This window comes from Phaenicophaeus curvirostris, chromosome Z (genome assembly GCF_032191515.1).
Source record: "Phaenicophaeus curvirostris isolate KB17595 chromosome Z, BPBGC_Pcur_1.0, whole genome shotgun sequence".
Taxonomy (NCBI): domain Eukaryota; kingdom Metazoa; phylum Chordata; class Aves; order Cuculiformes; family Cuculidae; genus Phaenicophaeus; species Phaenicophaeus curvirostris.
In genome coordinates this window covers 72,283,756-72,307,825 of record NC_091431.1, presented here as the reverse complement: position 1 = coordinate 72,307,825, position 24,070 = coordinate 72,283,756, and the positions used below count along the sequence as shown (strand labels likewise).

The window sequence follows — 24,070 nt, the reverse complement described above, 5'->3', positions numbered from 1 at the left end:
ATATGTTAATACAAGGATTATGTTAAATCTAAAAAATTTATTGATGTTGTCCATTCATGTTGTCTGATACGTTTCACACAGGACTACAGAATTTTGGTTTTTGTTGTAGACTTTCAAATCATATCTGGGGGTAAAGATAGCAGTTTAACTCCTGTTAAAAACTCACAGGAGGTCCTCAAATACAATGTATTTTCTCCACTGTCCTGCAGTAGGACAGGGAGCTACTGGAGATGTTTATTTCACAATGACATGCAGTGTTCTCAACTCCTGGAAACACTGTGAGGGAAAATAACAGTCTTTCAGAACTGTTTTCTTGATACACTTGAAATGTTTTTCTGAGAAGCTGGATAATGGGAAAGTGACTCCTTGCTGCAATTACAGACATCTCCTGTAGAAAACAACTCACTTTTTCACCAGATATCCCCAAACCATCCTTAACAGGAGACAAACATTAAAGAAAAACAGGATATTTACTACTGAACATTTTTGACATCTGATTCAGAAGCAGGTGCCCCAGGTGACCGTTATCAACATATTTTTTCCCCTCCATCTCAGCTTCCATTCTCAAGCAAAGTGTATACGATTTTCCTCATCAAAATGGGTACTGATACAGAGATATTCCCTTAAAGACCAGACATCTCCTTGGCATTCAAATTCAAAATTCTTCTCATTCAGGAGGATTTCTTGGGACTTCAGAAACACAAATGAAGATATAACATTGCCCACAAAATAATTGTTGGAAAATTATTTATCCATTGGAAGGAAAGCACTTTTTTCTTGCCAGAGAGATAGTCAATCATTTGTACATAACTTTTACTTTCCCAAAATCTCTGTTTCACATACACTGCTGACTGACCTGTATTCGGGCATGCAAGTGAGACTTCTTAATTCTTGGATAAGGTTCTTGGATACAGCTGTAGCTGGATAAGGATTTGACAGCTTTCTGGACTGCTTACACTTCACTCTCTTTTAACCAACATCTGCTTGTTATTGAGTAACACTGGAGAATTACTTGTTGGTCACCAAAGGCATATGGACCACATCAGTTCCCAGTGTTAAATTAGATTAAGATTTTAAAGGAGTTACGAAGAAATAATATGAGTTCCTTGCTGAGAGGTGGCATAAGGATAAAAGAAAATAGGACTGAGGAAGACATTAGGGACATTACTCCATAAGAAGTTGCAGACATGAGGTGAAGGACTTTGGACTACAACTAGGAAAAAGAAGAGAAGGAAAAAGAGAAAATGTGTCAGAGGAAATAATACGAGATACATATGGCACAGAAAATTACACCATAGTAGTATATGTTAATAGTTGATAGTTGAATTGATTGGCTTAATAGCAGTGAAGGGGAAAACTAAGGCATGAAGATTAGGAGATAAGACTTATGAATGCAATGGTTTTGTATTGGTATTCCTCAGACAAAACCACAAGAGTCCTGGAAGCATAGCACAAATGGTCTGTGTAACTACACTAAATATTAAAACACATTACGTTTATCTCATGCAGGTGCACAAGTTGCTTATGATCAGCTTATTTGAATTGCTGGTGGTGCCTGAGCTCATGAATGATGTGTATGTTTGTTCAAATGGGTTTTAAACTCCAGAGGGAGTCTTCACAGAACTATCTGAATTGTTCTGAAATGTAGTGTAGCTTCATTTATTCCCAGAAATTGTTCACAAGCTTGTATTAATTTCTGAAAATTGATTTATTCATAAACAATCACTGAACAGCTTTGACAAGCCGTTTCAGGACTATGAGGTGTTCCTGAATGGTACCTTCTCATCAGAAACTTGCATTATGCATGACGTTTAATTCTTGTCAAACAGTATTGTTCCCATCCCTGGGCTGGTCAGTTAATGTATAACTAGTGAACGAATAACTAAAATGTAATGGCCAGTCTTGAACCGTGAAATATGTATAAACATTCAATAAAGCTTCCTTTGGGGTATACAAGGGATCTGAAAACAGATTCAGAGCAGACTGCAGTCATTCATATAATCGTGAATACCTTCATGAGGTCTCAGATGAGTAGAAAAGTAAGTCCACATATTCACTTGTGCCTAATCTAATTTTGTTATTCCAAAGGCTCTCATCTAACCCAGAGGGATCTCAGAATTTACGTGAAAGAGTCATTAGAAAAAAAATACATAAACTGATTCTGGAAATACATTAACCAATTTTTGAAACAGAGTTGAATATACAGACCAATCTCTTTCCTGAAGCAAGCACCTAACATGATAGCTTTGATAGCTCAGCAGACATTTGTTCACTCTTTTGAACCCAGAAAAACTCTTGGATTATTTTCTCATCATCTTCACTGTTTTTAGGAAAAAAGGTAAAAAATTACTGAAACATTATCTGGTGTCTGTTGATCCCCACAGACACCAGATAATGTTGCAGTAAATTGAGGTCTTATTTAAATCTCTTCTGGTAAAAATGAACTTGAACTTCAGCTTCACATGGAACCACATGCTCCAACAGCTAGGGTTCCTAGCATCATTTGCAAAAGATGCACAACGTCAACAACTAGTCCTCTACTTACTTTTTAAAGACTAGCTAAAGAAAAAAAGGACCCAGGCATGAGAAAACATTACTGTACTTCAGAAAATCTGTAGAGGGAGAAAATTGGTTGCAGGGAAGATTGGTTTGTCACTTCAAAAGAAGTCATAATGGAGTTCAGGCTCATCCAATATTATCTGGCAGTTCAGGTAATTTTTCAATGTTGAAATCATGACTCCGATCTGAGGAAAGGCACAATTCAGTATAATTGAGCAGGTTCTATCAAAATGAAGTGATACAGACAAGGGTATAGTCATCATACAACATAATATGTCTCTAGATGCCTATGAGAAGTGGAGAAACACCGAAGCAGATCTTTAAAAATCTAAGTCCTACCAAGTGGAAGCAATTGAGATCTGCAGTACATACTCCTCTTCTGTGTCATTTCCAGAGCTTTTCTTTGTCACATCAGAGGCAATTGAGGGTTAAATTCCAACTCTCTTATCAAATTGTGAAGTATTAAAAACACCCACTCATGACAGCACTGTTCAGGCCAAACTTCCCAAGAGTTGTGATGATGAGATTATGATAAAGATATCTAGAAAAGAAATATTCTAAAATAACAGGATTAAGCTGGGTGAGATCATCTGTTGATGAATTTATCCCATGACCAAGAACAATGTAATGGGATTAATAACGAGGATTTTTGATCATAATAAGATGTGGGTTAATTCCCGAGAGAAAGTTCATTGGTCACCATAGCTGCAGTGAATCCCATGTGTAAAAACATAATAATGCTTAACTGGCAAAATGCCTTACGGTGAAGAGTAGTCTTTGCTATCATTTTATGGGAAAGCTCTGCAGAATTTAATAGACAACTGTAATCTTCCTTTCATTATTATTCCCACTTTCTGACTGGTCCATCTAAATGCAATGGAAACACTTGTATCCATGGCAAAGCATTTTACATAGCTAAAGTATCCTCCCAAGTAATCTTATTTACTACAGGATACACCATGTAGCACACTTAACGAGGAGGCATAGTTTTATGATGTGTTCCCTTTGTCCATAAGGATGCATTTTCCTGTGAGGTTTTTGTAACAGCATGTCATGGGGTTTTTCCTCTCACCCCAAGAGCTTAATTTGGTAACCGTAAAACTTAAGTCTTATGAGGATTTTGTACAGCCTCCTTTGCCCTCGCTTGGGGAGACTGACACACACTTAGTCACCTGAGGACATTTCCTGGAGAAATTCCTTGGGGAATGCAAGAGAATGAGTGTTAGAGAGAGGTCTGTTTTGATAGAGACTGTGGTGGTCTAAGGATGATATTGATCGCACCTGGACGTGAGCTGGTCACTCTAGGTCTTCCTTGTGGTTAGTGAAAAGAAGTAGAGTATCTATCTGTACAAATTAATTTTGCCATTATCACAGGATTAAACTTGGATGATATGAATAATCCTTAAAGACATCCCTCATTTTCATGATAAAGTGAAGGCAAAGGAGGTAGTTCAAGAAGCCAACTAAATCTATTCACACGATTAGAAAGAACTGTTCTCTATTATGTCTTGCCTCTTTTTCCCCTACACGTTGTGTAGACTTGATCAATGTAATTGCTACTGGTAGCAAAACAATAGGGGCTTTAGAAAAAGAAAAAACCCAACAACACCAAACCAGATCAAAACAAATTCCTTTTAGAGTTCTGTTTGCAGAATCTTTTTTTGATCTTTATGTGAAATGAAGCAGTCTCACAAAAGCTCCTTATTTGACAAGAAAATCATTCTTTTTGCGTCAGAAAAAGAACAATTGAGGCAAATTTAATTCAGTTACCGTAACTCTGAAACAGTCTTAGAAATACTGGCCAGCTGATCTGAGAGAGATCCTGTAATGTAATTCTCCTATTTTATAAATGGGAAGCACATGAAATGATGACACTGTGAGCACTGTGAAATAGTTGTTAATAATTAAAAAGCTCTTCTGCTGGGGCTCGTCTGTGAAAAAGGCCACCGATGTAAAAAAGAATACAGATAGGTGTTCTCCAAAAGCGGGAGAAGAGACTCCTAAAATACAAGGTTTTAATGGAATTTCTTGAATGAAGTAGCACAGTTAAAAGTAGCAGTCAGAGAGTGTGCATAACTACATAGATACCAAAAGGAAAAAAACTTTTGGCAAGTACGTGCTTTGAAGTTTTTCACATAACTATGCTTTCATAAAGAGAAGCCATGCACGGACTTTATTGAACACAAACAACTTGTCTGAAACAACGCACGTACAGAGAGATTTAAGAGAGCCTGTCTGGCTGTTTTCAAAACTATATTTATGTTTATGTTCCTTACATGTGCTTAAAGCTTCACATCGTTTTTATTGGCTTTTCTTGATTTAGATCAAACTCAGTTCTTCAAATAATTAACAATTTTACAACTCAAAAATCCTATATAGTTGCTTGTTTTCAGCTGAATTTCAGCCTAATCTTAATAATAATCCTAAAGTATCTGCCAACTCTGTCATCCATTAACTTTTTATGGTATGCAAACACTTCCCATTTTACTGACATATTCTGAAAACGTGTATAGAGGGACTATGAGGCAAGGGAGTTATCCTTAGTTTGTAATTTCCTGTTATTCTAAATTATACCTGCTCTGCATCTTTATGGCATCCTTCCATCTTCAAATGTTACTATGTTACTTTTCTGTTTAACTTATGCACCTTAAATATTGTAAAAACAACTGTAAAAGTCAATAAAAATGACATAAACTTGTGTCAATCAAAAGCAATGGAGCAATCTCTATTGAGCAAACATTTGGAAAGATACAGCTAAAATGCAATTGCGCCATGTTGCAATTGATTAAAGATATGAATCAGAAAACTAGAAGTTTTTTTTCCAGTTTCAGTTATTACCAGCCACTTAATTTATAGAGCAGTTTCTCTGATACCATCTAGAGTTCTGGAAAGAGGCTACCAGTGCAAACACTGATACTGTCTTGTGTTGCTGCCATTAATACGGATTATGCATGATTGTCCTAAATACACAACCATTCAGCATTTTTTTGCCACAATATAAATTCCCTTCTATTTGGTTTAAGCAAATACTTAGGTAAGAAGTTCTTTTTTTTTAATCAGGAACAATTAAACAATTGTACCAGAGGTCTGTCCAGCTCAATACCCCTTAGCTTAAAGTGCCCTGCAACAAAGCCTCAGGGAAGACTATGATAACAGGGGAAGTGTAAAGTCATCCTTCCCCAGTATGATCCTCATGATGTGGCTCAGGGACTTGTTGACCCAGCACTGCATGGCTTTGTCTTTAACAATCTTTCCTGGTTTTTTTCTCCTTTGCATTTGCTTAATCACTTCTTGAACCTACTCTAGGTTACCTGTAAGCCTTCAAACGCAGAACTTGGGGAGGCTGTGCTGATTTCAGCTGTTATTTTTACTTCACATTTGAGGATAATATTTCTCACAGGGCCACAGAATAGATCAGAAGTTGAGCGGAGAGGAAACCATTACCTCAGCAATGGGGATAGGGATATCTAAGAATAGCAACTAGGTAACTTCACGGCCAGTGTGGGGGTTTTTATTTACTTTTTCTGCTCTATCTAGTTTTGGTAGATGCCTGGCAATAAAATAGCTTCTTCAAGAATCCAGATATCCTTTTGGTAAATACAGCAATTTGATTCTAAGCTTGTTTTACGCATAGCAGATAAATAAGCAATCATAAACTATGCCATCATAAATAAAGGCCTTATTGAGATCAAGCAATGAAAATCAATCAATAGAGGACAGTCATCCACAGCAAAAGCAAAAGCTAATGCTCTGCAGTTCGTAGTCGATACTCTGTTATTGTATTTTAAAACCACAAGGAATTCCCTGTGTCATCAGCAATGACCACTTTACCGCTGGTGAAATAAGAATCGAGCAGAGCTAAAGGTGCATTTGAATTCCATGGATTAATTTGCTCAGCTCACCATCCAGTGCAAGGGAACAACAGGCTATAGTAGAGCCTTGGATGGGTGCAGAAAAAGAAAAACAAGTTCTTCCTTGAGTTTCAGTTTACATATGATACCGGAGAATGTTATTTTCTGCACTTTGGACAACAGGGGGGTAGATAAGGATGGTTATCAGTGAAAAACAAAGGACTGAGTGGTTAGCTGTCACACATTTATGTCCATACCTCTGGTTGTTACAGTAAAAAGTCCAAACCTAACATTTCATGAGTTGAATATAACTCTTTTTTTAAAGAGCAAAATTTTCTATATCAGAGTACCTCCATTCATTTTTTATAGAATCATAGAATCATAGAATCACCGGGTTGGAAGAGACCCACCGGATCATTGAGTCCAACCATTCCTATCAAACACTAAACCATGCCCTCAGCGCCTCGTCCACCCGTCCCTTAAACACCTTCAGGGAAGGCGACTCAACCCCCTCCCTTGGCAGCATGTTCCAGGGCCCAATGACCCTTTCTGTGAAAAACTTTTTCCTAATGTTTATGAGACAAGCTTTTTTAAAATGGATGGTTTTAACTTGAAGTGAATGATTTTATGTCTGAAAAAGATACTTGTAGAACTTGGAAAACCATATAAACACCAAGCAGTGCTTTTAATGAATCATAAGATTTGGCAAACTGGAAACTATTCTAATTTTACCTTTCTACCATTTATCCAATGATGAATACTACGCTGACTACTATCACATGCATTAAATCAGACCCATTTAGTCTCAAAAGTGATCAAACTTTATTTAAACAATGCAATTTCTTTTGAAAGAATTAGAGAGGAGAAGAACAATTTCATATCATTCATTTATCTCTTGCTTAATGAATTATTGATTTGCCCTTTCTTTTGAATGATAGGCTCTGATGTGATAAACATTGATTTGAATATTTATACAAGTGTTGTATATCATCAGCATGTTACGTAAACAGAGCAATGCATGCCAAGATAGACCTGAAAGGAAAGAATGTTACAAAAACATTCTGAGGTGCCACAACTCTGTGAATGTGTGTGAGGGTGCACAAAAAAAAAACCAAAACAAATGGAAATGAAAGTGCATCCAGGGGGATAGCAGTTTAGAGTTATAGGAAGTTTACATTTGGGTTAACACTGAACAAGGAAAATCAGAAATGAAAAAGATTTATTTACTGTTACTAGTAATTCTTCTTATTTTACTTTTCTTGCAACCTCAAGTGCATATCTGTCACAAGTTTAAAGGGAGAGCTCTCTTACCCCCTGCTCATGTTCAGAAGCTTTAGCTTCATGCACGGCTATTCACACCAATAGGAGCTACAAAGTCCAAAGACAAAAGAAAAGTGCTGAAAGCAGTAAACACATAGATAATCCTGTCCACCAAACAATTCTGCATTTTCTTTATGCATCATTTATTTCAGACAAAAAAGCTGTTGAGAGATTTATGTCAGAGTGATTTCCACAGCTCAGCTGCTCAAGTCCGGGGTGACGATTGAAGCTCTGAGCTACTCTTTCCTAGGGACCTGTGCATACCCCTCTCCTGCCAGGCTTAGTTGTGGAAAATCTCACATGCTCACCTTCATACAAGTCTGTTTGGTGTTTGGAAGCCTGGATGAGGGAAAAGAACCTGCAGTTCCTGAGGGACAGAGGGATTTTTCCCAAGGACAGCAGTAAGACTCCAGCACCAATTGTCCTTCCTTTGGGCTGTCATGACCAAAGCAAACAGGCTGTGAAGGTATGCTACCGCCCTTCTCCTAAGCCTTCTGCAAAGAAAGGAGAACCCTTCACACATCCATGGGGTGCACACGGGGCCAAAATAGCCAGATTCTTTCATAACAAAAACCAAAAAATACATGTCCCATTCAAAATTGCTCATGCTTGTCATGCAGAAATCCTGCACTGGAACAAATGCTCAGGCTATAATATACCTTCTCAGCAAATTAGAATTGCAACTAATGACCTATAACTGTTATTCACCAGGGCTGCATTGAGATTTTGCTACATACTACAGAGTATGAGGGATAAATATCATATTTCAGGGACTAACCAAATCTATGAATAGGTGCTGAGACCAACAGATGCAAAACAGGGCCAGGGAGACCTGGAAGGTGATCTCCTTCTTTCACTAATATATTGCTAGCATGTAGCTGAAAGGGTTGTAGTATCTATCCTTTTGAATGCCAACATCAGGATATGATCTCTTAGAGTAGGAAACAATCCAACTTTCATGTGAGCATCACCACATATGCAACATTGACCAACTCGCTGTAGAACCCTGGTTCAAGGATGTAGCTGTAAGTAGAATCTAACATAAGGTTAATCAGGATAGGAAAGTTGTACAAATAAAGATATTCAAACAAATTTGTATGGAGATCCACATCACACAGTCTTTTCTCCATATATATGCTTTTGTGCACAGCTCCTCTCCTTCAAATTGTCTCTCTGGGCGGCTCAATAGACTGAATAGAATGAGATGCCTCTGAAAATTTTTCATGAGACTCTTTCCCAGTAGTAGATAGTTAATTCACAGTTGAAACTTTAGCTGCTTCCACTCCTGCTAGAATCAGGTATCATATTTCTATCACTCAATAAAAATGGATTCTCTGTTCCCAGGAAATATTTCTACTATTAATTTACAGAATGAATCACTTTTTTGTGGTTATCAGTAAAGAAAATCCAAACAGTCCATTTAAAACCTATTAGTGAACACAAGAAGGCTAAAGAAGGTATAATTCATGTATTTTTTTTCCCCTTTCCACATATTTAACAAGTGTTTTGGGACACGATGCATAACATACACAGCTCTGATTGTCCAGAGGTAGATCAACATCCTGACCCAACAGTCTTACATACGGAGTGGGAAAATGAAACTTGAGACTCCAGTTTACAAATAGCTGGGGTTAAAAAATAGATCCCAGGGTTGAAAACTTGTAATCATTATGGCATTTGCAAGATGACAAATTAAAAAGTGGTATTCTAGGTCATGAACAGTGCTATAAAGCTGGTATTCTACACTGTGCATTGCAAGCTCATTTAAAATGTATTCTTCCACGACAGGATGAGAACACAAATTATAATTAGGAAAGTAACCCAAGCAGAAAATTAGTCTGGAAGACTAGTCTGAGTGTGCTCCTGCAGACAAAGCCATCCTGTGTCTTAACTTTACTGTCTCAGTATAGGGAGCGATCGACGTAGAAGATAAAGACAAGGACAGATTTTGCTTTCTGTGGGGAAAACAAGACTTTGCATGTAAAATCCGTAGTGTTCAAGTTGTGCAAACAGACACAAAGAGAAGTCCCACCAGTTCCCACTTTTGCAGTGTTCCACTGTAGGCTGCTACAGCTGCAACGTACAGGTCTATACATGGATTTTCATTCTCATAATCCTACTTGTTGGCAAAAATCCACATTTATTAGCACAGATAAGGTCTGCTGACCCCACCCTGAACCCAGACCCTACTCATGCAAGTAAATGTACCCTACATTCACGATCAACGAAAAGTTAGCTATCAAGGTAGTGATCTGTGAAAAAATGTGGTTCAAAATTTAATTCTAAAACAAAGTCTGGACCCAAAAAGGAAAAAAGTAAAAAAGTACTTGCTATCACTAAATGATAAACTGAATAAAAGATCTTGACAAACTTAGATACAAGCAAGACGCACCTGAAAATCTTTGTGTTTGAGTTTTTCTCTTCTAGAAAAATTTTGTGGAGTTTAAAAGAAAAGCCAGGTGCTTCTGTTCCAATCTTGGTACAATACTTGGTATCTCTGTAGTTTATCTAGAGAGACTGGAACAATCCACTCACTGTAAAATTATACCTACCTTTTTGTTGTCTCTCCTTGTGGAAAAGGGACCTGTGTACCAGATGGGTTACGTTGAACGCAAAGGGAAGGATTACAATTTCCTATTAAATGTTACTTGCTTTTTCTGTAAAAGTTGAATTCGTTGAAGTAACTGATACTTCTTCATCATGAGTTAGAACACCTATGAATTCCCTGTGCCTTACAGGATTTAGCAGATTTATACTTGTATAGAAAAAGATTAAAAAGAAAACAAAAACCCTATTGAGGCAAGGAGCTATATCCACATCTGCCCTGAAATAAGAAATGCTCTGCCGTAAGGAAAAAAATGTAATGGTTTATTAGTCTGTAGATAGCTAGCTACCTAACATACAGGCTTTTAAAAAGTGTGAATTAGGACGTGAGAGACGTTATTATCTCAGGGGATTGCCTGGATCTGTGCTCGTTGGTGCATGCAGCACCAATCAAGACTTCAGCAAAATGGGTATTTTTTAAGAAGATGTGTAAAAACGTTGCCAGGTTGCAGGACAACACACAACAGACCCTGTGCTGCACACTGAGTCTGGGTCTTCTCAGTTACTGCCTGTGATCTGAAGGATTTATCACAGTTGCTGCTGGTATTAGCCAAAGTATTTACCCTGAAAACAACTTTGATCCCAAGTGTAACCAAACAATCCAGAAATTTGGTGCACTTGCTGCCAGCTTTTCCCTGGCTGTGTGCTGCTGTCCTGAAGCCTTTCTGCTCCCTGGTCTCACCTGCCTCTGGCACTACAGAGTAGCAAATTGAAAGTCATTCTCTGAGCCCAGTTTTTCTCTAGGTAACTTTTTTAGTTCCTTTTTGGCTGAACTAAACAAACCAAGAGGAACAGACACTGTAAATGAGAGCAGAAAGATAGTTAAGGAAGAGTTGCCCTTCTGGTTTTTTGTAGGATAAATGTTGCTTGATGTTTAGGGAAATATATAAAGACATGAAAACACATTCAACCTGATACAGCCTTAGTCCCAAATCCATCATCTTGTCTCTGTAAGAACTTAAATTATCTAGAGCAGCTCCTGCTGGTAGCTGGGACTCTGCCACATCAATCTAATGAGAAAGTTTTATTTCTCTCTTCTACTCACAGACTTGTCGGAGCATCTCACTTCAATAAGGAAATGGTGTGGAGATTCAGCTGGTGGTTGGCGACAGGGCTAAGAAATCCAAACTGGAAAAAAGCTCCAGAAAGGATTGTTTGAACCTAAATGCAAGATCAGGTTGATTAGGGATAGCAGCTCATCTCACCTTAAGGGGTTTGTTCATTTCCAATGATTTCATATTCAAATTCGAACTTTTTTTTACTGCAACCCATGTGTCCAAGAGTTTGGGAAAACGACCCTATAATTTCACATGCAGTGCATGGTCTGAGACTGCATGAATACAGGGCAATAGTATGCACTTAAATCCATCTCTGGTCAGAAGCTTCCTCAGAATCAACGTTTAGTTCAGGCTTCAAACTGTGCTTCTGTACTTTTAGAGATGATTTAAAACCATGCCTGGAATAGGTACATGTTTACACATTGTTGTTCAAGGTACAAATATTTTCTGAATCAGGACACAGAGAAACCAAAATTTTCTGAAACCAAAAGTTTCTAAATCCAAAGAAAAAATTGAAGTAATAGTTTATTATTGAAAAGTGCATAAGCACCTTTGAGGTCAAAGCTCCTCTTTTAAACTTCATCCCTGGGACATGTGTTGCTAATTAGCAGTGCCTGGTTTTGAATACTTTTCGTATAGTATTTTTTCATATTCAAAATGTCAAAAACATGTATATAAGGGAAGTGTTTTCTGTAAAGAAGAAATTGGGAAAGAAACATAAATTTGCTTTTACTGCTTGTCAGAGCCTCTGTACGGATATTAATTTTGATGAAAAGACAACAATACACAGTCATCAAAACCAGAACAAACAAAGAAGATTTGGGAAATCAAAAGTTTGACTTTTAATAGCTGATTCCTGATTTTTCATTCCTACCCAATATATTTTCAGATAAACGCCTTCTGGAAAGTAGCTATATATTATAAACTAATTCAATCTTAAAACTCTGGTTTGGTGACATTTACAGGATATTTAACACTTTCCAAAACTGTGACGTTATTTATGTTCCTGGATATAGTTTTAGGAACCTAATTTCAAGCTTAAAAATACTGACTCATAGACTCCTTGAGATGTGCGAGAAATGTCTTTAGAGCATGCATAAGATGACAAGAATTAAGGAGCTGGGTTAAAAACCTGGTCAGAGAAATAAAAGCTCATCAGGAAGACTATTAATCTACTCACGTAAAACTGCACTGAATAGCCTGCCATCTCCTTATTTGAGGTTTCTAACCCAAGGATGTCTTGGGCTCTACAAAGGCTTACAGAGCTGGAAATCCAGTTTAGTAAATCCTTAGAGTCTAACTTGAGGATGCACATGCTAGGGTATATAGCCAACAGAAGGGGAATCTTCATTATTAACATTTCATTATTGAACTAGGCAATAACATTATCTGAAAGTTCAGCATTTCTAGTCACTGAAGTTCCCACAGTCCAAGAAGCAGGACATGTACTTTCCATGGAAGGGTTTTTCTAGTTGGCAGATTTCAGAATACTATCTGCTCGTCCGACAGACCTAGATTCAGGTGATAATGCAATATCTGGTTTTATTATGAACAAAAACCCAAAACAAAACCCAAACAAGACTTCTTTCAGTCTTAATTACTGTGATTGCAGTTGTACTAGCAGAGGGCAAGGTAGACCTGAACCTGTTCTTCACCAAAAATATCTCATGATATGAACTTCTTTTCGAGATTTTAGAAATTACTGGGTAAATGAGTATTTTTCTGAAAGCTTGAAAAATCACACTACATTTTTTTTTGATGAATTTTCTATCACTTGGCAGGATTGAAGAAATTAGAAATGTTCTGCTTTTCTGGTGGGTTTTTTTTTCAGCACCTCCTCTTTTTCACCCTCCTACAGAATAAAAATAATATGATATAGCAAGACTGGCCAGGAGAAAGAATATGCAGAAGCCTTAATGCCTCAGATTTTCAAACTCCAAAAGACATGGAATGAAAGCTCCAGACATGCTTGCAGTCATGCTGTTAGAAGGTGTAGCCCATGATTATGTGTAATGTCCAGACGAGAAATCTTCTCTTAAATTTCTAACTCACTAAGGTTCCTCCTCGCTGTCTTCTCCCTTGCTGCCTAACTACTCCAGTTTTAGTTAATGACACTGTTATGTACCTCCGTTGCAAAGTAATACCTTGCTAGGACAGTTTTCAGGAGCACTTTGAAGGAGTCCTCCAGACTAATGTGGGTTGGGATTACTCTTCTCATATTAAGATGTCTTCAAAAATGCATGGACATAAAGAGACATCATTACAGATTTCTTAAGTGAAATCTGTACCTGCAGCAGCGCTTTTCAGCAGCCAAAATAGATTGCAGAGGATTAAGTATAGAAAAAGGTCAGATTCATTTCTGTCTTCAGAGACAGAAAGATACACTTTCCTATCCAACCTCTAAATATAGTTCCTGCAGTGTTTTGTCCATGGGGTCCATTCAGTAGTCTCAGTGATTTAGCAGTGACCAAAGTCCTGCATGTAGATAAAAGTGATATCCTTTAATTCTGATCCCCTTAACAACTACTGTGCCCTGAATGATGTGTTTGAATTTTCTGTCAGCCCTGAACCGGTGAGACAGTTGGACCAGATGAGTCCCTCCCAACTGAAATATTCTCTTTATTTCTAATAGCTAGCTACATACTCAGATCGGTGCCTTGTCAAGAGCTTTCCCTCACTGTTTTCTCCTCTGGAGCTCCTTCCCCTGAAGGACAGCTCTGGAAATACACCGGGAAGAGCTAGATATTATAGGGAGCAGTACAAGGCACTTCGGCCTGATCCAAGATATTTTCTCAACCTGCATCTGATACTTTCCATTATCTCCATCTCCTGTACTGACATATAGATCTTGCTATATCATTTCAGTCCCTGACTGCTATCGCAAGACTTCTATTTACTGATTGTCTTATCTCTAGCACAGCCTTATTAACTCAACACACCCTGCAAGTTTTCCACCTCCCCTAGTCCCACAAGGATTTCTCAAGACAGTAAGTGCCAATACCATGTCCAGGTGTGGCTGAAATGGCCCAGAGATATAGGAAAAGATTAGTTTTCTGGTCTGTGACACAATGTTATATCAAGCTGTATTACTCAGAAGTAAATTCCCTTTTGCTTTACTGCATGACAACATTTGATTGCTTAAAGCTAAGCCATCTTTCCTTAGGAAAGAGAGGGAAGCATATCTGTAAATTGTTTTACTCTGCTTGTCTGATAGTCACCATTGTGAATGAGACACTGCAGCAGATAAAGGCTTTTAACTTAAGCTGAAAACCAAAGCATCATGACTGCAGCTGTAACAGCCACCGCTTCTGTTCAGAAAGAGGAAGTAGTGGAAGATATAACAGCATTCATCACTGGATTATCAGAGATCAATGCAGACTGAATGACCAAATACTCCCTTTCTAGTCTCTTTATCTTCCTGTTTGCTTGTTTTTGTAGTTGTTTATTTATTTTATTTTTAACTTGGTGGTTTTATGTGAAAGCCAAACAAATAAAACATCCTTGCTGAAATGTAAAATCAGAGAGAAAAGAGCAAAAAGAAAAAGCAGGAAAAATTTATAGGGCTGGTTTGTATAACACTAGTTTCTAGTGTGTTGCAAATCTACTTCTATCTCTTTAAGAATACTCTTATTTTGGTTTATAAATGCTAACCGCATTAAAAATACAGTAATTAACATGTTCATAATGTAAATGCTAATCATTTAACATGTCAAGCATCTTCGTCCCCTACTGAATCAATATGAATTATTAAAACAGACTCTTTAAGACCTTTAAAATCAACTCTCAAAGCATGCACTAACAACCACACCGTTGGCATACGGAAACAACAAGTTACAAATTCATGTGTTAGACTGTCTGACACACTTGTTCTCTTTGATAAAATAAAAAAAACAAAGCCAAAAAACCTCCCTTCAAAATCTTATATTCAGAACTGCATAGTTTGCATGCATAAATGAAATTACTTTTTTCCCTCAGAGAATTTGAGAATTTCTAATTTTTAAAAAGTAAGCCTTGTAGAGAGGGAAAAAAATAGAAAAAAGACAATTAAAAAAATCTCAATAAGTAAAGAAAGATTTTAAGCTCCTAGTTTTAAAACAGTTCCTGGGAAGATTGTTAGTGGTCACAAAGAAAGCTGTGCATGCATTTGGGTATTGATTTTAAATTGTATAAATAAAGGCGAAGTCTTAAAATCAAGGTTATTCCCATGTTTATTGCAAAACGAGCAAAAAAAATCTTTATTTTAAAACATCTGCAAAATAGAGACGGAATCATTACATGGATGCGTCTTACCTTGCAGCTGGCTCACAGTGGTTTGAGGAAGAGCCATGGAGTAGTTTTTGTGTATATATATATATATGTACATAAAGAAAGCCAAATGTCTGCATCAGATGGCTGTTTCCTGGTCAACACATTGGAAGAAGATGCCAGATATGATTTCTTTTTGTTATAGATACAAAATAAATGAGATTTTGCAATTGTGTACAAAGCCCATCACATAAGCAGTAGGTCTCAAATACTTTCCTATAAAATTGCACAATGCTTGTGTTAAGATCTTGTTCTACTAGAATAATCAGATAAAGGAATAGATGTTAATAGGCCAGAGGGTTTTCTTGCTTTGGGAAAATCTTCTATGCCCCTGAAGTAACTGATAGGCATTTTTTCACAATGCTTTTGTACTTCACTACAGCTAGATCAGATTTTCAGTAGGAGTAGAACAGTACAGACCCATGCAGTGCATACAGCTGGATTAACTTACACCAGCTGGGAATCTAGCCTTCATTTTCTATATCTTGATCCACTTGATCTCAGGTATAAATTGAAGTACTACCTGGGCAACCCTAAATCCCTCCTTTATTGTGAGAAAGAAGGAAACTCATTTTAGAGAGGTTAAAATTTTACAAAGTTTGTGTACTCAGGAATAATTTAAGAGGGGTTACATGTCTGATAGGAGATAAGAGCTCATGTACCTTGCTTTCTTAGCATAAAAAGTAGGGCATAACCTCCTACTACCCCATTAAAAAAAGAGAGAGAGAAAAAAACAACTAGGGAAAAAGTTCACTGCCTCAGATGCTTTGAGATTAGCACAAATTACAATCAAAGGGCAAAGAGAAGATGTAGAATTTCAGATTCATGGCAGAATAAGTCAGCAGTAGTTAGGGAGGCTTTTTATGTCTGTCAAACACAGCAGAAGCTACTTAATATTTGAGGGACATGTCTTGCTGCCAGTCCCTTGTGGCTGCACAGCAAAAATTTATTTTTAACAACAGGATATGAAATAAGCATGAGAGATGTGAGCATGGTCTACTCTTTTCTAACTCGTTTAATGAAAAACATTACCTCCAAACCACTCCTGGTGCAGTCTTAAACCACTCTGACTACATTTTTACTTTTTCTGAGAACTCAGAATTATAATTACACCAAGACCTTCTCTGAATTCAGTTTGATTTTCCCAAACTATTAATTGAGGCTACATAGTCATTAAGGGCATTTGATGCTCTAGTATCTGTCCAGGAGAGATAATGTGAGAGTGAAGCCATGAAGAAGAGGAAGGAAGAAGAGACTTGAAGGGCGGAGGTGTTGCAGTTGAAGGGGATGCTTTTTGGAGATAATGGCTTGTTTGTCACTGTATAAATATAACCATACAGGATGATGCTGAAGCCATGCCAGTACTGTAGATATGTGACAGAAATATGAATGAAAATGAGAGTCCAAAATTCACTCAATACAGGTAAATCACAGATGTTGGAAACAAGAATGTTCTATAACACATCACAAATTCTCTCAAAATAGGAGACCCTAGAGCCTATCAGTATAAAACAGATCAATAGTTAGGGGGAGCATGCGAGACTAAATAATGCAGAATGCTTCAATAGATTCATCTGTACTTTGTGAGGTGCATGATACTGTGAATTGTCCAGGACTGAGCCTCCCAGGAAATTACATCACGCTAACATTGCCTTGTACTAGATGATTTGCTATGATTTAATTTTGCAGAGACTTAAATGGACACATCAGTACCAGAATGTGGTAAAATGATTACTGATAAAGGTGGAAAAGCTTACATTAATGGCATGAAGAGTGGACAGAATACAAAGCAAGCAGGTACAACAGAGTTGTGATTAAATTACTTGATCATGCATAACTCCAAACTGAGTATCTTTAATGTAAGGAATTATTCTTTGGGAAAGAAGCATTGAGAAACAGAACATATTGTTCATTTAACGTCCTTAATTTTTTTGCCCAAGATTTGGTTTCAAAAATTATATCTTTCTATTCTGCAAGAGCAGTAATTTGCTCATAACCATGTGAGGAAATTGGTGAAGAACAGCCTTTAAATGCACATTGCTATAATGTAAGGAATCACAGAATCACAGAATCACAGAATAACCAGGTTGGAAGAGACCCACCGGATCACCGAGTCCAACCGTTCCTACCAAACACTAAACCATATCCCTCAGCACCTCGTCCACCCGTGCCTTAAACGCCTCCAGGGAAGGTGACTCAACCACCTCCCTGGGCAGCCTGTTCCAGTGCCCAATGACCCTTTCTGTAAAGAATTTTTTCCTAACGTCTAGCCTAAACCTCCCCTGGCGGAGCTTGAAGCCATTCCCTCTTGTCCTGTCCCCTGTCACTTGGGAGAAGAGGCCAGCACCCTCCTCTCTACAACGTCCTTTCAGGTAGTTGTAGAGAGCAATGAGGTCACCCCTCAGCCTCTACAGTATGAAGGCAAGATGTTGGTATAGAAGCCAGCTTGGTAATGCCCAAGTTCAGATTTTGTATTATCCAAAGGAGGAATCAGAAAAAGTATCTAGAATATGCCTTATGACTTTCTGTAATCTTTGAGCATCTACTGACTTAGAAGAGGTATGGCTAGTAGTTTGTCATATCTTTAGGAAAGGTACAGTGAGTGACATTTCTATTAGAGATGCAGACATAGTGAGTTATAAACTACCTGCTGTGACAAACTCTCTGCTGAGAAGAAAAATCATGTGGTCGTCATGCATATCTCATCCTCTAATTACACATGTATACACAGACACGGTGAAAACAACTGGTGTCTCCAACAGAGAATACTTCCAGCAGGATTAATCTAGCAGACCTCTGCAGATCTATCCATTTAAGGGTATGAAGACAAATCTTAAGAGTTTAATTAACACAATAGTCCAGTATTCTTAGAGATGCAAAATTAAAGGAAAGAGGAAAGAGGTGAAGTCACAGAGCATCTTGTTCTGAAGACCAGAAAAAATCTAAGGCCAATAGGAGGCCTGAAGTCAAGGTCAGCACAGTGGGTGAGCCCAAAAGGTGACTTATTTCCTGCTATGGCAGAACTTTTGGCCTTATCTACCGTACAAATTTGACATAGAATACATATCACTGACTTAAAAAGGCAAACACACTGAAAACTTGAATTCAAGCTAAAAACCTCTTCTGATTCTTCTATCACAGTGAATAAAAGAATCAAAACCATCATCCCATCTGTTAGTTTTATATGAAAACTAGATATTTATCATGTATTGCTCATCAACGAAAGTGCTATGTCATTAATTTTGGGATGATGGCACATAGAAAGAAGTATATATTGCAGCAGAACCCTGTGTCTTGGAGGTAAACCTTTCCTGGAAAGGGCCTAATCCCTAATCAAACGTCATTGTCCCCATGAGATCAGGTGAATCCTTTTCCAGCACTTCACATGAAGGACCAGAACCATTCCTGGTTTGGATGTGGTCTACACTGTGGAAAAAGATAGAGACAAAATCTATCATCCCTCCTGCCTGATGAAAAGGAAGATGCCTATGCCATTTTTGAAAAATTCTGTATGCTGCTGTTACAGAGGTAGAGACTGAAAGACTATCAGAACAGTGACTGTTTGTGGGATAGGGAGAAATACCTGCTGGAGTAAAAAGTGGTGGAAACATTCTCACATAAGCCCACGCTTGGGTGGAATTACTTAGGTTGTTCCCAGACACCAGTGATTGTAGATCCTGTCTGTGTGAGGAGAAGGTTCAAGTCCTTCCTGAGCTCCTTGACCCTTTCCAGCCCATCAAAGCCATTCCATGTATCCATATTGTTGTCAGTGAGAGTCCAGTCCTCAGTTCCTGCAGGAGGACCCATCTGTAGATCTCACAGGATTCTTCCACGTCCAGTCTAACAAGAAGCCGAAGATTCCAGTCCATGACAAGTTGCAGGATGTTCTCAAAAGAACAGAAGAAGTTGAGGACAGTTTTTGGTATAGATTTGCAGTCCTTTAGGACTTATGCACACATGACCTGCCTACTTTGAGGTCCTGGGCTGTCACGACTTTAACCTTGTCCTTATCTACCACTACAAGGTCTATGCCTGCAGCTGTAAGGAGCCTGTAACTGGATGGAGTAGGGGAAGCCACGTGAGATGTGTCACACTGACTGTGGTTAGTAATGTGGCCATGGTGCCACCTTACACTGGAGGAGCTGATGCCAGGAGAAAGAAGCCAAACACAAACACCTTCTACTTTCAAGCCCATTGTTCTTGGCCAAATGCAGTGACAGTGAGAGAGAGAGACCGTGGCGACAGTGTTGGAGGAAGTGGTGGAAATCACAGGCTTTTTTCAATTTTGTAGACTACCAGAAGGCAGAGTGGCAGCTCAAGACTGGAAGAAATGTACCATGCTGACACGCATATGCTTCCTGTGAGCTGGACTCCTTTATTCTGTCTAAAACAAATGTTCATTGTTGGATCATTCAGCAGGGCAAGGAGAAATTAAATACCTCCTTCTGCTTCCCAGCAACACCAGTTCTACAATGAGGGATCATGTCAAAATCACTGCCCCTCCTAGGAAAATATCTCATGTATCTTCCAGTATTCATCTTATTTGATTTTTTATTTGAAGAAGTGGAATATACTTTAAACAATTTGCTCTGTTCTTACTGTGACAGAGTTTTGTCTACCTGTCATACTATTTTTCATGCAAGTTTTCTTGCTGCCTTGTGTCTAAATTCACTGAGCTTAACATAAGCTTCACAGCCAGGAAATAGCCGAAATGTAAGAATACAAAATTATTAAATCTCTGACTTTAACCAGCTTCACCATGGCTCTCCTCACCTTGCAGTTCCACTTCTGTCACCAATATCCTTTGCTGAAATATGAGCCCTCAAAACATGAAGCCTTACAGTGTAACAGAAAAATAATATGCATTTCTGGGAACCACTCATGAATGAACATTTCAGTGTTTCAATTCGTGTTGATTTTTCAGCTGAAAATGTTAGGTAAAATAGTACCAATATATTCAGTCTGAGAAAATGTCTACTACAAATACTTCCCTTTTTTTTTATTTTCCCCCAAAGATATTATTTTTTTCAAAATTAAGAAATGTTTTTTTTCATGTGAAGCATTACTACAAATGTTATCTCCACATGAGATATTGGTACAAAGGAAATGTGTATATAATTGAAATAGGATTTGATAAAACACATGATGAGTGAAACTCCTCCAGCTGCCTGCAGTTTTCTGGAAAAGCTCTATTTTATCTTGATGTTAGGATAAATGTTGCTCTTTCGTTTCCTTCTCATTTAGCCTCCTGTAATATCAATATAACACACATGCAGGGATATATGATTCCAGAGAATAAAGCCTTCAGGACTTCACCTGTCCTAAAACAAACAACTCAACAGTTGCTTTTAACTAAAGACTTCTTGAGATTTAAAATACTCGGTCCACAGATTGCTGAACTTGGATGGTATCTGTCTCAGCTGCATGACTAGCAGTTTGTCAGTGGCAGGGTTTTATGTTCTGCTTAGCCTCCAGCAAAACTCTTATTGACTATTTTAGCAGTTTGGACTTTGGGGACTGACATATTAGTTTTGAATCTAAGGAAGGATGGACAGTTTACAGCACAGGGTCCTGGGAATTCTGCATTTGGCACATTGCTGTATCATAGGTATTTGTTATAAGGCTACTACTGCAAGGAGTAGCTTCCCTCTGCCTAAACCTTCTGTCTATAAACATGAGAGATGCAGCTGTTGTCATTAAGCTGGAGAAAAGCTGTCAATTAGAGCAAGAGATGTCAGTCATGAAATCCCTACAAGCACCTCATAGAAAGTTAGAACAAACACATTTCTTTCTATCTGCCTTTCTTTTTTTCCGCATCCACTAACTACAGAGGGCCCTGAGAAAAACAGGAAAGCAATAGTCTTCTCATTTCAAGTGAGATCATTCAATTCAGTAGGCAAAGGAAATAAACAGCTGAGAGAGCACTGAAGAGGAGGTTTTGTTTCCTTTGGAGTTGCTGTTTATAATGTGTATTCTGCAGAAGATGCTTATTTACTCCCTTTAGAATAGATCTTGCACTCAGAGCAATTTTTGTTGTGTTGCTCTCACAGGCCTCAGAGAACAGCAGGGAACATCCTTTTTTCACACAACATTTAAGAAGCCACTTGAGATTCAGTCCTTTTTTTAATGGAGGCTCTCCACCTCCTGGGAGCAGAACGACCTGTACCACTGCCTCCCTCTTCCTGGAGAAGTCTGCAATTTTGATGAATTAAGATTGTTTCTTCTTATTATTATTAAAAAAGAATCATGTGGGCTCCTTCTGTTAGGAAGAGTAGATAATAGATAAATAGCTTCAGGTTCGGGAGCATAAAATGCAACAGCTCGTGCACAGCCTTCACTATGTTGCACCCTCCCCTCCACTTCCCTCGAGGTTTAGTTGAGTCTAAGCACACGCAGCTACTCTCACACATCTATGCAGATATTTTCTGTTCTAATCTGTGCCTCTGTGGAGACCACCAGGGCATATCAGAAACGCTATTATGTTATCTTTTTTAGCTGACTTCTTGCAAATTGAATCAATAAATGTTAAAAAAGAAACTTTCAGGAGTAGTAGGGGTTGTGACAACTCGTTGGTAGGTTTGTGGACAGACCTGGACTAGATCATCTTGGGAATTCTTGTGCCATCATCCTTCAAGTTGCATGTTGCTCTATGCCTAGACTTTATTTCTCTGGAGACCATGCCATCAGGGCTTCAGGGGACTTCCTAATTTGAGTATCGAATTTCAGGAATAAGAAGATATTTTACTAGCTAATGTTGGCAACTTTCTTAGCAAGATTTTACAAGACTTTGAAAGAATGACTTGACTTACCACAAATGCTTCCTCTGGAAACATAAGAATCTTTCAGTCTAGACACAGAAGTGGCAAAGGAAATATTGTGCTAGCATATGTATGAGGGAGCGAGCTTGGCACCTAAACAAAGGTTTTCCACTGCCTGTCTGGCATTCATGTGTCTGGTTAATTTGTTACTTGTTAGAGAAGAAGATTGCTGAGATTTCCCCATGTATTGCTAAAAAAGAATGTTCTCCTCGTGTAGCCTGAATGGGAGGAAAATAGACTGTAAAAGTTAGTCCTGATTTTCCTGTCCTTTGCACACTGAATGTATGAAGAAGAATTGTGTTGCCCTGTAGATATAACTATGGTACAAGTAGGTATCAGAGGTTTTCCTCAGAGCAAATGCCCTTTGTTGTAAATTTCCTGCCTGTCCCTGGAGTTCCCCTGCCTGTCTTTGAGTAGGTGAGACAAAGGACTAGTTTGAGAGGACAGACTGACTTGGGACACTGTAGTTGACTGAACTCTCAGCCAACTTCAAAACAAAGGTTTTGACTAATTGATGCAGCCGCTCTCCAGGTGAAGAAATTAAACAGTCCTGGAGATACCCCATCTTAGGTGGCCTGCTGTGAGCAAGTTGATTCACAGGCACAGTTTGTATGCAGTTTTAAATAAATAAGACTCTTCTAGGTAGAAACTGTTCTTACAGATACAGAAATTGTCACATCATTCAGTATTTTGCACAGAATTTGAAGACATAGGGTACATAGTTTAAGCAAATTTACAGTGATAGATCCGGTGTGGTCATGTAGAACCATGGGTTGGTTGGGTAGAGGGGCTGAGCAGAGAAGAAATTTGGTGATGGAGCTTCTTTTCAGGGTCATCGGTCCTGTGACTATTAGAGTCACTCTTAAGTGCATAAGAAGTTCTTTGTGGTTTTGTTTTGCTGTTAGAAAATGGGATACCAGCAAACTTGTTTACCCAATCTCAAATCACATCATCTAACACGGCTCGTCTGATAGAATGGAGGTGCAGTTCTCTGTGTAGTGCTTCAGAAAGCAGGAAAGAAATGTAACAATCTACTGCCAAATTTTCCTCCTAAGCTTGTGAGACAAGGCTTAAGACCAAAATTATTTGCAAAATACTGTGGGAAGTGTATACACGATTTTCCTTAAGCATTCTGTAGATTTGAGTGGTTCTGATGGGAGAAGCAAGTGCATACACACACTCACACACCCATACGCGTGTGCGCAGTGAGAGATAATAAAAATAAATATATGAATCTTTATTAATAAGAGAGATGGGGGATACTTCTTCCTGAAAAAGCAACTTGCAACTCTGAACTTGCTCCAGGTGGTGCTATTACAGCTTAGAGCATCTTGCAGAGAATGAATTCTCTGAAAAACTAACTTTTTTTCTCCTTGGCCTGGAACCTTTCAAAAGTGTTTGGGAAATGCCATGAAGGAATTTGTCTGTGAGGAGTTCTCCAAAAAGTGAAACAAGAGACGTTTCACAGTCATGTGTGAAGAAAACTTATTATGTCTGCACTAGAGGGGAAGCAATATGTAACATATGCTCCTATAGGACAAGAAATTCATTTTAA

At 38.3% G+C, this 24,070-nt stretch overlaps 1 protein-coding gene across 1 annotated transcript in view; it reads right to left on the bottom strand.

The window, feature by feature from the left end:
* LOC138733297 (urea transporter 2-like) overlaps window positions 1-15,809 on the bottom strand; it is a 303,421-nt gene extending 287,612 nt beyond the window's left edge. The window contains exon 1 of the mRNA XM_069880371.1: window positions 15,683-15,809. The gene's annotated coding sequence lies outside the window, so the exon portion shown is untranslated. The remainder of the gene's footprint in view (window positions 1-15,682) is intronic.
* Window positions 15,810-24,070: the final 8,261 nt, after the last annotated feature.